The following is a 22,310-nucleotide window of genomic DNA, read 5'->3' as shown; positions in this document are numbered from 1 at the left end:
TCACTTGCGACAAAACAACGACTTATCCGTGCATTTTTATGGAACGATGCTTTAGGAGATATCAATCTTTACAATCCTCCCTCCTTACGTCGCAATTGGAGATCGATACATCTTGACTGGGAAGAAGGCGGCGAGCGGACGCCAAATCATCCAAGTCAGTTGTTAAAAACCTTCTTTTTAGTTAACTCTCTGTTCACAAACAATGTTCTCAATGCTCGAGTTCACGTGTAGAGACATAGGTGATACTTCGAGCAAAATATCATGTTGTGTTGAGCTTTCTTAGTGTTGTTAAAATAGCGTTTTTTATGCTCACAGCATATTGAAGGCATAGCTTCTAGTTCTTTTGCGACCACTTCAAGTCCTCAAAATGGCGGAAGACAAGTGAGTGACGTCAGCTGATATCCATGTATACAGAGGATTTTCTCTTTGTGGTCAACATGAAATTATGTAGTAAATGTTAAGCTCTTTGTGAGAGCAATGATTTTAGAATAAATCATTTATTTAGATTAAAATGTGTGGATAAATAAATGAACAAGGTCAATCTGTCAGTGTGCACTGTACAGTATGTTTTTGTGTACATCTCTCTTTGAAAAAAACCCTCTGCCTATTGGGGGTTGACAGCACTAGAGAATCATCAAAGAATCTGGTCAGTACTGAGAATGAGACAGATCAAAGTGCCACAGCAGAGCGCATTACATAAAACATGTCTTATGTGCACCTCTCTAGGGATTTCCTCTCCTATTGCAATGACCCCCAATGTGCAAACAGTGTGCAGGTGTGCGTGTGTGATGCATGCTGGTGCATTTGCTTGTGTGTGTTGCAAATATCAAATAAGCTGTTTGGGAACATTAACTCTGACTGTGCACAGATGTCAGTCTTGTCTGGTGTGGACCATTACTTTTGATGACTGATCCTTATCCACTGGGAATTGTCAAGCTTCCCCCACTCCAACCTCCCTCTCACTCTCTCTCACTCTCTCTCTCTCTCTCTGTTTCAGTGAAGGGTGGACATGTGAAATAAAGGTAATATGTCTCAGGGACATCAGGCAGTTTTGTTTCTGTCTCAGATGGTTTCTCTCTTGTCACCATCTTGAGCAGTATCAATCACTCCACCATACAACCTCCCAAACCTATTTGCTTCTTTATTGTCACCCCCTTAAATCCATCCAACATCCTCTTACATCACATTTATGCATTTTGGCAGACACGTTTATCCAAAGCAATTTACGTTTTTATCAGTATATGTGTTCCCTGGGTTCAAACCCATGACCTTTTGGGCCGCTAACGTTTTGCTCTACCGCAGAGCTATACAGGAGCACGCTTCCCTTGTCTTTGTTTTCACTTTTTCATCACTGATAATTTTCCACAGCATGGCTGCTAACAGACTCTGGCAAAAGTCATATCAGGCACATCATTATAGGGTAGCACGAGACTGATGATGTTCAGCACTGTGAAAACCCTGTGATCGCATTTCCCACAGTTATCCTGGAACACATTAAGCTTTAAAGAAGAAAACATTATCCAAATATATTCTTTCTCCCATCTAATATGCTGAAGGACTTTGGGGAGCTGATGTTTAGAATGTTGCAGAATATTCATACCTGGTTTTATCCAAAATATACATTTTTGCATTTTATTACTTGTCTTGTACTATAATATTTTCCGAATGCTCATCAATATTGCAACTTAACACTTATGTTAGCACAGCCATGCTGAAGCTGGCATTGTAGATAAATATTTTTAATAAAACTCTTAGCCTTGAAGGTTTTGCCCCGCCACCCCAATATTTAAGAAGTGGTTATGGTCTCCCTTCTGCTGTAAGAGGAAGGAAGAATGAGTCTCTGCTCTGCCCAGAGCAGATGTTTCCATTGCTTTAATAGATTTATACACACCTGCTGTCTTCAGCTCCAGTTCAAATTAAGGTGAGGCCATGCCTCCATAAGTGTTGTCCAGAGATTAATGAAAAAGGTATCTGTTTCAGTATAATGAAATGAATGCCTCAGCTTGGTCTCATCAGAATTTGCTGCAAAGGTAAAACTGAAAATTTCCATTATTTCCATATTAGATTTTATTGGTACAAAAATATTACATGATTAAAGGCAAGGGTGCATGATTTTTGAAAACACTTTGAAAAGGAAGTCGGCCGACTACCAAAACACACTTGTAGCAAATCAGCAGTAAGGGGCGTGTCTACTAACCGACATCGTTGCCTGGGTTGCGTATGTGTGGGCCGGGTCTATGAAAAGAAGGTCCAGATTCTATTAGGGGAGGGGCGTGTTTGTTTAGGTGATTTCAAATGTCAACATTGCTTTCAGAGATCATGCACCCCGCCTTTAATATATCGCTTTTAACAAAAACGATTCGTAATGCATACACATTTTTACATCAGTATGTATGGGGAAAAATTATGACCCTAGGATCGAACACAAGAAGCTACATGCCAAGCCACAGGAAAAAAACTGAACGCTATCAATGTGTATGGTCTTATTTTATAATAACAAACAAGTGCGCCTTTATTGGAATAATGATATAAAAGACGAGCATTAACCGTCAGTGATGGAGAACAAGTGGGGCTTCTGCCACTTTAATATCCCCTGACGTCATTCTGATGCAGGGCTGAAGATGACCTCGTGCGGTAGGAGGGAGAGAGAAACATAAGGTGTTGTTTGATACAGTTCCTCTTTCGCTTAGCCCATCGAGAGTAACATTACGCCGTCATATTGGCATCTCCTCAAGTTTTCACTCTAGAGAAGCATCACACAGGAATGCGCGGATGCTGACAGGCCGCTGTGTAGAATGCGCGCGTTGTCACAGCGACAGAGCGGCTTGGATACAGAACGTCACAGCAAGAGCGTGAACGCGCCTGGGAGAGTGAGATAGCGAGGAAGCGCGCGCGATTGAGAGAGAGAGACGGGCAATCAAAAAGCACAGCATCTCTCCCAATGCAAAAGCCGCGGGACCACCGTAGCAAACGCTGTCTCGGCGCACCGGAGCCGGTGGTGAGCACAACGACCGCGCTGTTGCAGGAGAAGCTGAAGATGCCGATAGATTAAACCCGAGACTTCAGTGTGTAGAATCAGCGTTCGTTGCCGGGAAACCGGAACATTTCACGAAAATCTAAGTGTAAAGATTGTTGGTTAGGATCTAAGAGAATAAAAGCAAGTCGTAGACGTGAATTAATGTTTTTCTTTAATCTCCCATGTGTTATGTTGGGAAAGTCAAGCTGTCGTCTGCAAACACCCATTTAAACGGACAAATTCAACTAGACTTCATGTATACTTTCCGTTAATCGAGCGGCGCACGTACGCAGTTTTATTTATTTATTCCTAATGTATCTGATGTCGATGGTTGTCAGTAGACGACGTGAAACATTTACTGCTATTCTCGGACGCCGGAGTACCGTTTTCCCCCGACTCTCTGCATATGAAAAAATGCAGCTCATGCTGATGGATTTGCCCTGACAACGATCGAGAAAACGAGGAAATACCCACAGTTCTCCTCATACATAAACCGCGGATCTCTGCCTGCTGGTCATAATCAGGTAAGGACATTTCCATTGAAGATTTGATATAGTACATTTCTGTACATATACAAGTCTGTGCTGTCCTTTTGGGGATTAGTTATTTTTTTTGTAGTCAGACAAACAGCTAAGTATAGAGGCTAGGATAAATTTTTGGAGAATCATATGATCAAATATTTGTTATGTGTGTAATTTTCTGCTGCCCGAGCAACCTGTTCTGAACGCACCTGCGCTTTTCCCAAATCCGGAGCGACAGGCGCTTCTTCCGCGCGCATTTGAATTGGGGCAGAACGGGGACGCGCGGATGCTGCTTTCACATGCACGAATGCGTGTGTGTGCGCGCGCGCGTGTGTGTCGGGAAAATTAAACCTACACATTGGCCCATTTTAATACGCCAAGCGGTAAAAATCTATGCAATAGTCCCTACAAAAGATTTACACCTGTTTGAAACATTGTCAACTCGTGTTCTTCTCTTTATTTGAAAAGATTGGGGCATCAGAAACAAGCGCATCAGAACCGGTGCTGTCAGAAAATCACTGCTGCCAACCTCAGGATCTTGCTGTCTTTCTAACACACACGCAGGGAAATAAACCTATCACCATTTATCACAGAGGAATCGCTGGTTCACTGATGTACTGAACATCTGATGGGAGGAGAGGTCGAAGCAAGAGCAGCGGCTACCACACACACATACACGGTCTAAAAGAATGGGCCACATTTATATGCTATCCTGGTGTGGCCATTCCAAACCTAGTGGATAGCAGAACTGAGAAGAGACAGAAGCTCTCTGTTCTGTGAACAGGGAATGCTGAGCTCTCTCTTGCCGAAATAGCATATCGGCTTTGTATGTCATTTATGAGCTGTGTATGGAAGCAGCTGTCTTGGACTGATTTAGACGTTAATTATTTTATCTGCGGATAAACTTTTAACCATAAAGTGTGTTTGTGTAAGACTCTGTTTTTGCATCGGATAGGCTATACATATTATTTATTGCATAATGAGACGTCAGCTTTGCTTGTGTAGGCAGCAGACAGCATGGCTTGTTTATTCATGCAGAATCAGTCGATCAATGAGCTCTAATTGATTTCAATGGACTGATTAAAGACAGAGAGACAGGAGCCCTTGTCATTGAAGGATATATGAGCGTATGTGTATGTTTTATACAGTATGCTTGCAATGCCTTGGTGGCAAATAGAGTCTGTGATCTCACTAGATGGAAACCCAAGCATATGGGCGTAGATTCACGCAGAACTGGGTGTTTGTGTGATGGTCTCTCACCCTGTAACAGATGGGCTGGACTGAGCCAGAGAGAAAGTTGGACACGAAGCTCTTAAATTTCCATGTGTTCATAATGATAGTTGTCGATTTCTCTGTAATCTAATGCTGAGATTGTGTACAACATATTTAGCTTGCCATTTTTTTTCCGTTTGCGGGGAATCTGTTCATTCAGAAGAGGCCCACTGGATACATTAATGCTTGGATGGGACTGTGGGATGTGTGTGTTGCATTGTTATGGAAGCATTAAGCTGGGAGATAAAGGTAATGCTGTCAAAAGGTCAGATTTGATAGTTTTTCTTGGTTCATGTCATTTCCATCAGCTTTTGTTGAATGTGTGTGTGGGCTTTGGTCTACAGAACCTATCCAGGCGTTTAGTGGTCTTAGGTCAGAGCTGTCTCATATTCTGATGTAAGAGATAGAGATTGTTGTGATAAAGGCAGGATTCGCTTACAAACTCATGTGCGTGCACACACACACTTTTATCCTGGATTCTGTCTGGTCATGCATCTCAGAGCTTTAAGTCAATGCTGGCCATCATGTCACCACTCGGCAGCCATTTTAATGAGATTTGTGTCCTCACAGGGTTGTGATGGTCCTCCTGTCTCCTCTGGTTTGTGTTCACCTCTCTCACCCGCCGATACATTGTTCCAGTCTTTTTGTACACAGTACCTCACTTATCTCTTTCTCATAGGCTCTCGTTTTAAGGTTAGGGGAAGGTCAGCGGCTCAAAAGAGTCTTTCATGAAAACACACACATACGCTGTGGCGTGAGAAGCATTCTCACACATCGCTGTTGTCTAACAGACCTCTAAAGAGGGCCAAGCAGCTTAAAGCATTGGACACACACATAGACCTTAACACACACATTTACATGCACTTTCTTCAGTGCACAGGCACCTGTTGAGCTGTAGGAGTAGACCAAATTGTGCTTTAGCGGGATGTCCACACTCCCCGACAAACTTGCACTCAAACTGTACTTTTTTGATCCGAGCACGCTTTCGTCATTGGGGTGTGACTGTTTAAAGGATGACAGGAAAGCGTTCTTTTAACACTGGAGCGCATCGTAATGTTATGTTTGTAGCTACTATTTTGGGTCATTTGGGCCTATCATATTGCTTATGCCACTTACGCGATTCTCACGAAATCTAGATTTAGAAGGTGTCAAGCATCAGAATTTTTAAAAAGCCCTTGAATCCAATTTTTTTGCACATATAAGATTATGGTCTGAACCTACTATAACCATTATTTTTAGAGGATTTAAAATATGATGATATTAAATTAAATATATGCATTTACAAACTCATGTTTCGGTAATGAGAACTAAAAAGTTTTCTAGGTACTATGAAAAACAAAATTTCAACTTTTATCTGGAGAGAAAAAATAAGAACTGCTTACCTGGTAGCCATCTTGAGTGTCACAGTCAATTATGTCCCTTCCAACGATTTTAAAATGTTAGTTCCTTGAGGGCTTAAACTATGATTGAAAATTGTTGCGGAGGATGAGAAAATTGGTCTTGGACACATTTATATTCCTAATAATTGTCTCTACATTTACAAATGATCACCAAACACCACATGTTTCTTTACTGTAAATGCTTATAGTATAACATGGCACTGTAGCTTTTTATTTTTTTTATTTTTTTATTATAAATATTTCCATGTCAAAGAACCCAAATCCAGTCATTGCGGTAATGAAAATTTTCCCCTTAAATGTGGAAAAAACCAACAAAATTGGTTTGTATGATGTCATTTGAAATCATGTGCAAAATAGTACATGAAGAGATGTTTGTAACTGTATGCTTCTTTTTTGATACTCTTACTTTGCATTTACTTTTTTTATCAAAATGTTTCATGACACCTCATAAGTCTAATTTCGTGAGAGTCACCCATTCGCATAACCATGCTGCGTGCATCATGGCATGTTTTTATGACAACAGATGAAGTTGAATGACTTTCGTAACTGACGTTTTGGCTTTTGACCCGCGCTCTGCACTCACACTGTGCATTTTGCGCCCGAGCCGAAGTGACCGAGCCCACCTCCAGTCAAATGAAGCAGGCTTTGGGGTTTGGTTTGGATAGTGTGAGAACGCTATTATATATACCAGACGTCTTCAACCTTTTACAGGCTAGGGACCCCTTAATGAATTGAGAGGAGGAACAGGGACCCCCAGTACATGTATCAAATTAGGACTGTATTTATTATTATTTATTATACATACTTTGTTATTATGGTGATGTCACAAAGAGACTAAAATAATAATTTTTGGCATACTACATTACATTTTAATTTGTCCGAATATGTTTAATTCTGGGTACGTTATGCTTTTAATTTAAAGTTTTTTTATTTGTTATTAGCATATTAATTCATTTTGTTTGAATTGCAAGCAGGGACATGCACATGCACTTTATTTGGAGGACCCCCTGTAATACCACCACGGACCCCCAAGGGTCCCCGGACCCCCTGTTGAAGACCCATGATATATACTGTATATACCATAATGTACAAAATCTGAAATACATAAATCATGATTGTTTCCAAACATGTTTTCTGCAAACTCTTACAACTAGAGCCATATTTTAATAACGCAAATATTGGTAGCATTTGCACTGGAATAGAGAAAATTACACATTTCAACTAAATTTATTGTGTCAGGTTTGTCAGAGCATGTTAGAGCAGATAAGCAAAGAGCAGTAGCAGCTGATGCAGATCTCATGTTTCCAAATCATGCCGCAGTGTTTAATATATTCAGCGTTAATAGGAGGAATCTAAAAATATGAACATTCAGGTAAGCCTAGGGTTATATTAAGTTGTTTAGTGTGAATGTTTTTCGAAACTGTTAAAAATACAGGGCATAATTCATACAAATTCATAATTCAAGCATAACTTTTCTCTCTTTGCATGTGTTGCACATTGCTAGAAATTTCCCTTAACCGCATTGATCTGCATCGATGTTCTGTTTAGTCACCAACATGCAACCAGCACAGCAAGGTCACTTTTCGTCTATGGCCTGATTTTCTGCTGCCGAGGGGATTTCAGTTAATCCGCATGGCATGATGACGATCAGAAAGATTAGTATATTTATTATGTAAGACACACACATGCACCGGCACTGTCATACGTCTGTGATCATTTTCGCGGATATTAATAGTAACGGTTGTTTCTGTTCTGTCCTCAAATTTAATTCATGTGATGCTTTGCTTTGTGATGACACCATCACAGAGACTGGGTAAAATGCATGAAGTGGGCTATCGAACCATTTCATTCCTGTTCCTGTTAACACGCACACACATACATACAGAATAAACCCATTGCTGCAGGCTGAATGGCTGTTATTATGACAAGTAGTTCTTGATTACTCCTAGTAAAACTGTAATTTCTGGGAAATAAAAACAGAAATAGTTGGATTATTGATTGTAATCTGGTTACAGTCTGATATCCAGTTCTAGAACAACACAGTGTCATACCTAGGAGATATTGTCAAAGACCCAACATACCCAACAGTAAGGAGGTCTCTTTGTTAAAGGAAAGGAAAACTCACCCAGTTGTTCCAAACCTGTATAATTTTTTGTTTTGTTGAACACAAAGGGAGATGTTTTAATCAAGCAGGAAACAGCAGCACCATCGACTTCAATAGTAGAAAAGAAAAATATTATGGAAGTCAGTGGTGCTCAGTAATCCGATTTGGCTCAAATATCCTCCTTTGTTCCATGTCCACGTGAGAAATGGGACTTTAGTCTTATTATGTCGGTGTGTTCAGGTCTAACCCAGTTCGATGCCTCTTAAATAAATATCAAGTGACTGTCAAATTGTAGTGTTGCTTGTTGCTGTCGTAGCTGTTTAGAATAGAGAGTCAGCATAAGAGATGGCTTTTATCGCTTGTTGCATTGTCGCGTCACACCTGGTTAGGACGTGGCATTGTACCCTCTTCTTTTTCCTTTATCTCCCTCTCTCTGTTCTCCTTTTTCCAATCAGAGTGTTTGTGCAGATAGTAGTGTGTTCAGCTGTCTGCTGTGGGTATGTCTGTGCCCTTGTCTGAATGTTAATGTATAATAGGAAGCGTTAGACAGCACACGGTAAGTGCCACCATCATAACAGCAAGCGATATGACAACCGACCGCCACAGACAGGTGTTGCCGGGGACAATAATGAAGCCCTGAACATTCTATCTGTCTCGTATCATCTGCTTTCTCTCTCTCTATATATATATATATATATCTACCAAACACATATGTGCATACAGTACACATGGTCACAAACACACACACTTACTCCATTTCCTGCTCTTTTTATCTCCCTATCACGCTTCGTTCCCCCTCTGCCTCTGTCTGGAGGCATGTTCATGCTCAGGACATGACTGTGTGTCTCTGGCTGGCTGGTTATGTGGGTTAAGGAGGGTAATGGAGGCATCTAGGACTGAAGGCTGCAGTGCTGCACTTTAGGTGGATGATGTGATGGCTGCTGGAGCAACCTCTCCCCCCTCCCGCTCTCAATTATTTGATCTCTCCCTGTCTTTCTTTCCACCTCACCTTCTCCTTCTTTCCAGAGACCTGCTGGTCTCAATACTCCTCTGCAGTACAGTGTTTTGCCACTTGACCTGTGTCAATATTAGAGCACAGCAGCTAGTCCCAGATCAGGGCAGCAGGTGTGTTGAACCTGGAGTGAATGATTTTAGGAGAGGCTGGAGAATGAAGGAGCTAATCAAGGATCTGCACCCACTCCCTAATGTGCAGCATACTTACAGAAAGTACACTTTTTAATCACTCATTTTTCTTCTCTTTCAGTTTTTCAGTTCTAAGCACCCTGTATTAGACTGGCTGTTAAATTGTTGCTCAGCTTAAATAGTGAAACAGTTGTCTATTGGTGAATTAATGTAATAAATACCACTTTTATTTGCATCTTATGTTTTATATTGTTGAGAAGTGGTTGGGTTTAGGGTAGGGGTGGTGTTAGACAACCATTTAAATGCAAAAATTTTATAAATCTAATCTGACGCATAAAGCAAACAATCTTGAAACGTAATCACAGGTTGTATTAAGCTTCTCACCACTAGAGGGTGTTTTACCTTAACACGTAACTGTTCGTCATAATAAGCTGCTTGAACAAACAAATATGAGGTCGTTTTATTTTAAACTATGAGGTATTTTCTTTTAATTGATGATCAACCCTACAGTCAGCTAAAAACACATCCACACAGAGTTGGGAGAGAGACAGAGAGCAATTCAGAGAGAAATGGGACGGGAATTAGAGCCCAAGTCTCTAATAAAAAAAGCATGACATGCTTTTCTTAGTCGATTCTGCTCGACTAGCTGCTCATCTCTCCCTCCTTTTTAAGCGCTGGGCGTTGTGTTTGGTGCTCTGCAATTTTTCACATGAAACAGTGGCTTTTACAAGATTCATTAATCAGGAGGCTCTTTGGTTCCCTCAAGGCTAAATCAATCGCTCAGTAAAAGAATAGAAAGCAGAAAACGATGGGAGGATACAGTGAGTGCTTGTATAGATGAGTTGGCACCACATTAGAGGTTCCCATGGTCACTTGAGTATATAATGTTTTAAGTGTGATAGTTACAGCATTCAGTAAATAACAAAACAGCATTTCGTGAAGCTGTGGCCTTATGGGAAGTTCATGGGTTTTGACGCACAAATTCTTATCTGGGTTATACAGTCCAGTTTTCCAGCTTGCTACACTCCCTTGTCATTTCTTGTTTTTCTCTCTCTCTCTCTCTCTCTCTTATAAGTAGATTTTTACATTTCATTAAGAAAAAATGTTGCCTGTGGCAGAAGCAGCTGTGGTTGTTTGTGGTTGCCAATGTGTTGCTGTGCTGTTGCTTAGAGGGGTCATGACGGGTTTTTTTATTTTATTTTATTATGCTCCCTGAGGTGTACTTATACATTATTTTTGCAGAAAAACATCAATTTAAGTACTTTAACCAATTTCCACTCTGTTTTTCATCCTTTGATTGCAAAAGTGTGGGTTTCCCACTCACTTCTATGATTGGCAGGCTACATGCTGCGGCTAAAACTGTTGTTTCACTGTCTTTTTAAGATTCTTGTGTTTATTCATATCACAGACAGCCAAATAATCTCACAGGCACCACAATAAAAGTTTTCACCATTAAAGGAAGCATGAAGGTCCCCTGTTTGAGCCCCAGTTTGTTCAGGTGGCCTTTCTGTGTGGAGTTTGAATGTTGAGTCTCCCTGTCTCAGCGTGGGTTTACTCCAACATGTTCTCACGGAAAGTCGTGTTACGAACATTTTTATTAATTTATTTGTGTCCTTGGCACGAAATTCAGCTTTTTTGTGCCTTGAGCACGAATGTCTTTTTCGTTTCACTGAGCACGAATTTCTATAAATCAATTTTTTGTGTCTGTGGCACGACTTGTATGTTTTCTCATTCCCCCCCCCTATTTTTAAATCACTGTCGCTAGGGGGTTGTATGTTTATGTATTGGTTTCTACATGTTTTTCTTTTGCTTTTAAAATTATTCTCACCTGGAGTTGGGGTTAGATTTGGGGTTTGGGTTATGAGGATGTCTAAAAATATAACAGAAAGTGATTCTAACCCCAACCCCAAGCGACAATGGTAAGAAAATAGAAAAAAAACTATGAGAAAGCAATACATAAAGTGACACGAAAAGAAAGGCGTACCACACAGCAAAATGACCAGTGTTAAATCTACACTGCTGGTGTTTATATGAAAACAATTTATTTGTGCGAGTGACACAAAAAAGCAGAATTTCATGCCATGGACACAAATAAATGGATCAAATTGATCACTATAACACAACTTTCCGTGAGATCAATCTGGTTTACCCTGGGTGCTCTGGTTTCCTCCTACAGGCCCTAAACATGCAGGTTAGGTGAATTGGGGATGCTAAATTGCCTCTCTTCCAGTGTGTGAATGAATGAATTTGTGTGGATTAACTTGTGTGTCGATTAACCGGTTCTTGCCATGAATATAGCCATAGATGCTGGAATGGCGTTAACAATAAACAAACAAACAAACAAAATCAATGGTTGGGTGTCCATATTTTATCCAACCATGGGTTAAAACAACCAAGCATTTTTTAATGTGGCTCAATGTTGGCCACCTCCCAAGAGGTATCCCACCCAAGTATCTACAGCTTGTCCCCGCTTGTATCTCTCTTAAAAAATAACTGGACATATAGGGTTTTATTGCCCACCAGGTAAAAATGGTGACTCTGATTGCTTAGAAAAATAATAAGGGAGCATTTACTCAATAAGCGACAAAATTTGAGATATCCTTTATGTTGGTGCAAGATGTACTATGTGCCAAAGTTTATTACTTTAAGGTTAGGGTTTTAGAACAATGTCCGAAACTTAAGTGGGAGCAATAATAGCCGCAATGCTTGCCTCAGCAAGCGCCACAAATAAAAAGGGCGAAAAGGCCCTTGGAAATGATCAAAACACAGCCATTCACCTCCATGAAGACTAATGGATGTCTGGCAGTCAGTTATAGCGCGTTAGATATTGCAGCTTGTCTTGCTAGCACAGCCAATTTCAGAACGACAGTCATTTGGGACAAAGCGTGCTTTATCTGAGACACAGACAAGTTAACACCCTGCTGGATGGCTGAAGATGTTAATGTCACTTACGGAAAAGCTCACAGGAGCACACATACGGCACATACCGTGCTGCTGGATTTTTATTAGTAGCACATCTGCATTAACTAATGAAAAGTGATGTCACTTCCTTTAGCTCTGTGCAGTCCCACGGAGAGTTAAAACACTGCAGAGAGAGGAGATGAAACGAGATGAAAGATTTTCGAACTCTAGGGATTTTTAGAAGCGAGAGAGAAAATAAGATTGAGCAGGGAAGAGTTGGGAAAAATAAGGGTGGTAAAATGCAAGTCAGCAACATTCTCATTCGTCCCTTTTTCCTTTTTTAAAGAATGCTACTGATATCTTAAAGGGATAGTTCAACCAAAAATGAACATTCTGGCATCATTTTCTCATCCTCTTTTATGAATTACTTTTTACTGATGTTTTGATAAATAATGGTAAGCACTGCTGATTGTAACCATTGACTTCCATAGGATAAACATAAAAATGGAATTCAATGGGTACCGTCAACTGTTAACTTAGGGCCCTATAATTTCCGCGATCACAGAATCGCGGACGGAATCGTGGAATTGGCTAATTAACACGGAATCTAGTATTAACGAGAAATTTAGTGGAATTTTACATATTTTGAATAAAATTATGTTTTTGTGTGGGAGACGAACGTATGTCTGGGGGAAATGCAGACCGGGGGGAAGTAAATCTGGGCGACACGCCCCCTCCCGTCGTTTCAGACCCCCTCTAAAACACTGAAACCATGGCGAAGCGGCTCTCCACCACTCTGCTTTCGTCAGCGAAAAAATTAAGAAATTCGACGCTAAGCACTTAGTTCCGAGCAGGTCTCACATGACTTTTATGTGACCGGAGAACTGTTATGTTGTAAGTTTTGTCAACACTCTGTTCACGGTGAGCGCAAAGATACATGCACTCTCTCATCCACGTCTGTCTCACTGCACCTCTCACACGTGCACGCGCTCACGCATCTGTCCGAAGTGCGAACACAAATCCTCATGTATTTGTTCAGTTTTATGCATTTCAAGCGAGCTGAGGCAAACTAACTATCCCTCGCATTTAAAATATAATCATCTGCATCATGGCGCCGCTCTCTCTTTCGCTCGCACGTGCAAAGAGCTGCGTGCTCATGCTGTCATAAGTCAGATCACTATCCTGTGTATGTTTGTAAAGTTATATGCATTTCAAGCGATTGTGTATAAAATATGGATCGCGTTCCGCTGGATTGATGTGTTTAAGGCACTTCTGAAGGCACCACTGCTTTGACACCTTGTTGTAGCCTCCTGCAACAACACTAAACAATGCATTGAATTGAGTTGTGTGTGTGCGCGCGCGCGTGTGTAAATGCATTTTTATAATCATTAAGTAATCCTGTTATCCAGTTTTTCCCCAAATCATTTACATTTTAATCATTAACATTAAAGGCATACTCTTTTTTATGACTAAAATAACAGTAAAGGGTAAAAAATATAATTGCCAAAAATTAAAACGGATAAAACGGCATTTGCAAAAATTAAAACGGAGAAAATGGAATTTTGGAAAAAATAAAACGGAATTTGGGAAAAAATAAAACGGATTTTATAGGGCCCTAAACTGTGTGCTTACCATCATTTATCAAAACATTTCTTCATCATTTATCACAATACTTTTATAATATTTGCTTAACTATTTAGGTAAACTATTTAATTATAATGTTTATGGGGTGCCTACCATCATTGGGTAAACTATCCCTTTAAATGGACAACAAGATTGTAATAGTTCTCCAGTTCTCCTACTTTTTTTCTTAACAATGTTAAACATTTCAGCCCATAAAAATTTAATAAATACTTAAATAACACACTCCACACCAACAATGTTATTATTAAATGGTGATAAACTTTTTCACAGTGTAATTTACAGCATAATGATCTTTCTTTCTCTAAACATGCCTATACATTTTTAATGTGTTTGAGAGTTTATTTGCATTTCAAGTGACGAGGGCTTTGAAGGAGGAAGGATTTTTCTTCTCTCCTACACACCTTTCTGAAGGCCTATTTGAATTATTGAAAGCCTGAATTATACATTTCTTGTCAGTTAATAATGCAAAGTAGCTCCATACGTCAAGGAAATACAGAGAGTGCAATCTCGGAGCACTGGCAATCTCAGAGCGTATCATTTGTAAGTCCCTTTGAATGAAGCCCGTCGAAAGAAATGTCAGACATTTCAGTATTAATTCCAATGCCAATACTGCCAATGTAAACAACGTTGTAATTACAAAACACTACATTTCCCATGACCACCGCTCATCCTTGTAGCTTTTCTTGCTTTTTACCCCTTATCCTTTGTGTGTGCTGTCCAGTTTCTTTCTGCTTAATTAACCATTGATCAGCATGCTCATAAATTAGACCTCCAGAGAAAGGCGTTCAGAGCCTCCTACTTCATCCATTCTTCAATAGAGAGGGATTGAACGAACCACTGGGTTTAACTATGGAAGTGTCATTTTTAATGGACTTCGTTAACCTTTTCTTGTCTTTTATAAACCTTGTTTATAGATACCTACAGGGGACACTAAATGTTTTTCAGCAATGTTTTCTTGCTTTTTTGGGTGCCGAGATGGAGGATTGTGGTTTCAGCTTCAGTCCAATTAGGATAGATTGTGCTAGTCGCAATGGGAATCCGAGCACCCTCTGTGTCCTTCCTCCCGCACCGCTGTCCTCTTTCTCCTTAACTATTACCATATTCTTCACTCTCTCACACACACACACACACACACACATAGTTGTGTCAGAACCTAATGAGGCGAGCAGGTTGCTAAATGGATCAGGACCAGGAACATGTGTCTGTGGGGGCAATCAGCAGACATGATTTAGTGGGGTGAGCCCTCCCGGAGTTACTGAACTCGGGGCCTGACGCTCAGACTTCCTCGGAGAGCAATACGGCGCTACGAAGCACATTAACAAGTTCATCTCACCAAGTCTATAATAAGGCAAATGTATGACAGTGTTGCCAGCTTGCCTTCATGTGTGTGCAAGGGAGTTATTTTGTTCAATTCGGAAAGTGACTTTGTAATGAAGTTCGGTGCCGTTTATTTATATTTGATGAGGACCATGCAAAAATATAATGAGTAAGCCTTAAGACAAGCATTTATTTTCACTTGTTTCTCTTTCTACCGCACAAGGATATTATCTTGTGTACAAAGAAGGGTGGTTCGATAAAAGCGCTATGAGTTGGCTCGCTCATTGATTCTTTTTGTTCCTCAGAGCAACTATTCATTTTGATGTGTGCTAACTACACACTTCGATTACAGAGTAATTATATTCATTTCTATACCGAATAGATTGAGGTGTTCGTTTCTGTATCTTGGAGATATCTGCGGAAACAAATTCTGTTTCTACCCCTGAAAGTCGTAATGGTGCTCGTGTTCCGGACAGACTATAAATCTGTTGCGGTTTGGGTAATAAGGTTTGTAATTCTATTATGGTATGTGTTCATTTTTTCTTTCAGTGAAAATGTAAATCACCAAGCACTGTGTAAATCTATTTTACCTATTTGATTGATGGCAGGGCCAAAGAAGCTAAATGAAATCTGCCAGATAAACTCTGCATCAATGGTTTTGTTTCTGTTGATAGCAATCTCTCCCACTTTCCTATACTAAAGCCCACACAGTGAAACCCTCATGATGTTATTGCACACCGTGTCCTAACCAGGCACAACATAATAAAACAGCAAGTGATGGGACAATTTGTTGGTTCCTTAGTTTTTATTTTTGCATATTTTTTTTGCCACACAGCATTGAAGCCTTTAGGACCTTACTGGTTAGGATATGGTTTAGTCTCATCCTCAGACGTCTCGCAGGGACCATTGGCTGGACGTCTGATACATACAGCATACTTATCTGGAAACACTTTAGGAGCTTTGAAGTCGTCGTCTGACAAGCGAATGTGATTGGTTGCTTTACATGTCAGTTATATGGGTGGTCCTTGGTCATTTAAAGCAGCCATGGTTCCCAGACCTTCAGTATGAGAAGGCTACGCGAGATATGGTGTTACCATCATTTGAGGATTGGTTTATTAAAGCCTATTTCAGCCATCCCACCTGATTTTCTCAGTTTCTCTCTTTCTCTCTTTTACACCCTTTCATATGCCCTGCTGCAGCCTGTGTTAAATGTCTGGAGAGTTGCCTGTGTCTCTTGGGAGCACCGTTCACTCTTTCATTTTTGTTTACTGCTGTGGCCAGAGCTGGGCCACTCTCCTTCCATTACTGGATTGCTGACTGGTGTTGGAGAGGCCTGAAGGTTGAGATCCTTGCCATAGATCTGCAAGATATTTCTGCAAGCACATGCTATAGCTGGTGTGGCTGTGTGTCAAGCTTCATTAAGCTTGTTTTAATGGAGATCGTAAAATTACACCAATAATGTATGGTGCGCCCGCTTTTACTGCTGAATATTTTTATCATTAGATTTTTTAGTTTTCTGAGAAATAAGGGTGTTTTCTTCTTCTTCCTTTATTTCTTTACGCCATTCCAGCATCTATTGCTATATTCATGGCGAGACACGTTAATCCATACACAAGTATGGATCTATACAGACGGTGGGGGAAGGACAATTTGGCACCTCCAATCTGCCTTACTTGCATGTTTTTGGCCTGTGGGAGGAAACCAGAGTACCCGGAGTAAACCCATGCTGACAAAGGGAGGACAAAACTCCATTTTTGCTGTGAGGCAACAGTGCTACCCACTGAGCCACCGTGCCGCCCAAGGGTGTTTTCACACATGTTGGTGCACACCAAATTACATTGTTTCATTTTTCAGTTAGTGCGGTTTGTGTTCACATATGTTGTTTTTACTGTACTCGAAACGCCGCACCGTACACCATGTGACAACGGTCAGCACTGTTATTGGTCTCTGACAGCTCTTACCCCCATGACCACCCCCCACGTTTCCACGACAACCAGCCTGACAGTAAGAGCGAAGCTAGCAAGATATGAAGATAAACGATGCACGTCTTTGCTAATTTTCTTTGCTGTAACGCGAAATTGCACAACTGTTCTATTAAAAGCCCTTCTCACCGATCCATCACTATTTGTGTGTGTGGAGGTCAGCTATGCATTTATAAAATTATCAGCTCAAACGTCCAGGCAACAGCGAAACTCTGCAACGGACCAAGATTGCCTTGTTTGTCGTTAACCCACATTATAGCACTCGGCTCACGTCACGACGAAAGCCCAGTGGCTCTAACATGTGGAGAACTTCCTGTATGTGGTTCGGCCCAAGGTCAAGCAGCGTTCACACCACAAATGGGTCGCACCAGAGTTCGGCGACAGCCACTCCGAGACCACCTGTTTAGAGCGGTCTCGGGGTGGCCTTTTAGTGCGCATAATTAGGTCCCCAGTGCTTCTATCAACCTAGACAATGTGCAAAAGAACAAACCAGTAACTTAGTTTTAGCAAACAACTCTCTGCAAGCATGTAAAAACATAGGTCATTGAAATTTGGCTCCCCTTGTGATGTCAGAAGGGGATAATACTGCACCTTAATCTGCACTATCCAACCACAGCACTGCCATTTAGTGCAGATATCAGCCAATTTGCATTTAAAAGGACACACCCCAAAACGCTGCATTTTTGCTTACACTGTCAATTTTAACATGCTATAATAAATTATCTATATGGTATTTTGAGCTAAAACTTCACATACTTTGGGGACACCAAAGATTTATTTGACATCTTTAAAAAGTCTTGTGAAATGTCCCCTTTAAGTGAGTTTTAAATTGTGTTTTATGGTCTTTAAAAGGACAATTTTTTAATTTAGTGTTGTACTGTAGTTGTCTCTTTTTTAATTAAATAAATGTGCAGGTATTCATTATTTCAATTACAGCAGATTTTATGGATTGCAATAGAGTTCCTGGTAAGATTATCTGCTGTTGGTTTACTTAACAATGGGAGCTTTGTATATGTATTTGAGGATCGTGTATTAGGTAAATGTGAATATATGTCAGACTGTTAGTGCTAAACTCATAACTATTATGCACTTTACAGCATTTACAAGAACCGAAAACCTAATAGGATAGGACGTAAGAAGCTTTATTGCTGAAAACGTAACTTTTTCCAGATAGGCTACTCTCAGTTCTGCTGCTTCTACACATGTTTCTTTCTGTCTTGTTTTTTTTTCACTTGCAACAGTCATTGCAATGATATATGAGTATAATGCTATATAGCACTGCAGGGCATTGGACAGTGAAGTTTCATTTGCTCATATGAATCTATACTACACACTGCCGGCCCGGGACAGGATTATAGCACATTGCTGTCAAATGAAAAACACACTGGAATGAGATTAAATGTGACTTTGCAAAATAATATTCCCAACGGTAAAGAGGATTGTTGCCAAAGACTGATGATAGTAGTAAAGCAGAGAAATTTAATCTTACTTATAGCCATATTGGACAATATAAATAGTTGTTAAAAGCTTCTTAAAGATTTAAAGTTCAAAGCATAAAACAAAAGGTAAAGCCGTACAGCCATAATATATTTTAAAATGCTAAAGGTGTTAGATTAAAAATTACAATTCTCTTTCTTAATTTATTTTTACTTATCTTTTTGTGAGTGAATAATCGCAAAAATAAAAGAGAAAAAACGGTTGTTTCTGTAATCTTTGAAATATAATATAATAACATGCTCCATTTCTACAAGTACTTTTGTACAAGTACTACCATTTAGCAATTCAGTTTTTAAGCACTGCTACGCTTTAGCAACTTTGCATTCAGATCTAGCTCTATATTTGTATACAGTATAACCAGATTTCTCCTAATTTTATCGAATCCATTCAGCTCAAAGAGTGGTTGGCCTGAGGTATTGTGGGTAAAGGACTGCTCCCCGGTGGGGGTCTCATCTGTCATCCTGGGCCAGTGTCAGTGATGGAGAGAGTGTGTGTTGCCGTATAATCACACAGGGTGTGTGTCCCATTATACTTAACATCAGCACACCCGACAAAGAATAAACAGCCCAGCACTTTAATGAAGAAAAATGGGAAGGCACCCTGGAGTGAGGGATTTAGAAAACAAATAAAAAGAAAAAAAAGAAAGGAAAGAGATGGAAAAAACAGAAAATACAAGAGGTTTTATTGTAAATATGTGCCTTCTAACAATATACATGTACTGTAAGTATAAACGTAATCGACGAATAATAGACGAGTGCGTGCCCGGGCTCGTATCGCTAAAAGTAAAGTGTGAGTTCGTGCACCTGGGGGAGTAGGGAGGGGGTGGCAAACACACAATTTTTACCATTTTGGAATCCATTCAGCTGATCTCTCTTTTTTTCCTATTTAAAACTTAACTCTTCTGTAGTTACATTGTGTACTAAGACCGACAGAAAATTAAAAGTTGCGATTTTCTAAGCAAATATGACTAGGAACTATGCTCTCATTCTGGCGTAATAATCAAGAACTTTGCTGCTGTAACATGGCTGCAGGAGGCGCAATGATATTACGCAGTGCCCGAAAATTGTCCTCTGCTATTGAAAGTTACCAAGGGGACTATTATCGGCTGCTGCATAATATCATCCAATTCAATGGATTGTGCTAAGCTATGCTAAAAGTGGCACCGCCAGACCCAGAGATCGGCTGAATGGATTCCAAAATGGTACAAATCAAATGTTTTACTCTAGGGAAGCTGGAAAATGAGCATATTTAAAAAAAAAAGTGGAGTGTCCCTTTAATGACGATGTGATATTGATTTTAGTAGTAATATTCAAAACTGTATTCTACCTCAATTGATTACTTGTTTGGAAAGTATTTATCATGTCCTGAATCTGGTGTTTAAATTTGACAAGAATAAATATTTGTCGAAATCGACAGATAAAATTATCGCACAGCCCTACTGTGTAGACATTCAAGTGCATTTTCAACATCTGTAAGTTTGACTGTGGCATAGTTGTTCAGTGGTTGTATTTTTGTATTGCTCTTTCAATCTAAGGCCAACCGTAAGAAAATGAACAGTTTGACAAGAGCATGATGATTCGCCTGTGGTTGATTGGCACTAATTGTCCATGTCTCTTCTACTTATTTTTTCCAAGCCACTTGGACTGAATGCACACGTCAGTCAAAGCAAACTAGCACCATTAAGGCATTTTTAATTGAATCATCTCGGAGAAGCTGACCACGTGCCATGAGATTGCAGTTTCAAATTAAAATATTATTTTACTTAAACACACACACACGCATGCACGCACGTTCTGGTTTCCATGTTTTTTGGGGACATTCCATAGACGTAATGCATTTTATTCTGTACAAACTGTATATTCTATTCCCCTTACCTGCCCCATTCCCTAACCCCAACCATCACAGGAAACTGTCTGATACCTTAGATTTTCAAGAAACATCATTCTGTTTGATTTATTAGCTTGTTTCCTCATGGGGACATCAAAATGTCCCCACAAGGTCACAAAAATACTGGTATTCCTATCTTTGTGGGGACAATTGGTCCCCCCAACGTGATAATTACCCGGCCGCACACACACACACACACACACACACACACACACACACACACACACACACACACACACACACACACACACACACACACACACACACACACACACACACACACACACACACACACACACACACACACACACACACACACACACACACACTCAAATCAGCCTCTTCTGCTGTCCTATACCTGAAGTGAGCTTCATACAGGTGTGTAGGAGTGCAGTTTCTGGTATTTTTGGATACAGGTGGACACATGCAGACAAAACAACATATGGTACTCTGGTGTGCCTATGCATTCTTTCTCACATAAACACACATATTTTATTTCTTTTTTCTTCTCTTCTCTCTAAATTCACATAACCCACCAACAAAATATGCTAACAAAAATTAGTTGCGTTTTGTTGCATCTTAGAGTCAGTGTGATGTATGTAACCACGCTGTTATGCAGATTTCCTCATTCTGGGGTCTTCTTGAAAGATTTATGAAAATAACAGGAGTCATTTAAATTGTGAATCAGCCTTCCCTGATTATGTTTGTTTTCTCTCAAATTAAGGGAAGACAAAGCAATTGAAAAATGTGTTGTCTGTTTTATTGCACTACTCTGTTTTTTTATTATATCATTTTATTCAATTCATACTGAAAACTCACAACATAAGTAAAATATAACTGTGTGTGTCTGTCACTTTTCTCAGTTTATGTTATTTTGGTTGCGTATTTTGATGCTAGTTACAATTGATTCCGAGATTAAAAAGTAGATTGTAAAGTCTAGCATAAAAATCGTAGTCTTGTGGTTGTATAACAAGCTTACCCAGACCACCGCAATGTACCATATAATACTGACATTATGTTCACATTACCCTTCAGCCTGAGATTACATTAGACTTAGCCCAATTGAGCACTCAAATGCAGTATCAAAGATCTGGCACTTAAGTGGGCATTAAATCTACTAGCATAATTATTGGGGCAAGGCAGCTATGTAATGTCATACAGGATTAAGGGCACTTGCATTCCATAGGAACAGACGGCCGCTGTTGTGTATGGCTGTACGATGCAAGTAAATGGCATGAAAGTTTGCCACCATGATGTCACATTTCATCCCGTTTCTCTAACGGAGCATATTTTGAATTCACACAGCACATTCAGTCACTTCACCAATCAATTGTTGAATAGCACCCCCTGAGGTTGTTTTAGGTTTTCCAAGAGCTATTCAGGATTGGAACTTGCTAATAGCTTTAGCCTATAAAGCCTCCGGTGGTTACATACCACGGAGAGACCCACCAATAAATGATTCAGGTTCACTAAATTAGCATCAGAAAATGTCCTACTGGCTGCGGTAAGCTGTTTAAACTCCATCATTCTAAATGCGCCAAAGGCTTCAAGTTATTTGTGGCTAATTTTTAAAAAATTACATTGGTCAAATGTGATTTGAGGAAAACGATTTCCCTGGGTGCCGCA

General features: G+C 40.0%; 1 protein-coding gene across 2 annotated transcripts in view; it reads left to right on the top strand.

The window, feature by feature from the left end:
• Window positions 1-2,652: 2,652 nt before the first annotated feature.
• nlgn2a (neuroligin 2a) overlaps window positions 2,653-22,310 on the top strand; it is a 223,172-nt gene continuing 203,514 nt past the window's right edge. For both annotated transcript variants that reach the window (XM_065269834.2, XM_065269833.2), the window contains exon 1: window positions 2,653-3,540. The gene's annotated coding sequence lies outside the window, so the exon portion shown is untranslated. The remainder of the gene's footprint in view (window positions 3,541-22,310) is intronic.

This window comes from Paramisgurnus dabryanus, chromosome 2, assembly GCF_030506205.2.
Source record: "Paramisgurnus dabryanus chromosome 2, PD_genome_1.1, whole genome shotgun sequence".
Taxonomy (NCBI): domain Eukaryota; kingdom Metazoa; phylum Chordata; class Actinopteri; order Cypriniformes; family Cobitidae; genus Paramisgurnus; species Paramisgurnus dabryanus.
The sequence above is the reverse complement of the archived record's forward strand: the minus strand, read 5'-3'. Positions and strand labels throughout refer to the sequence as shown.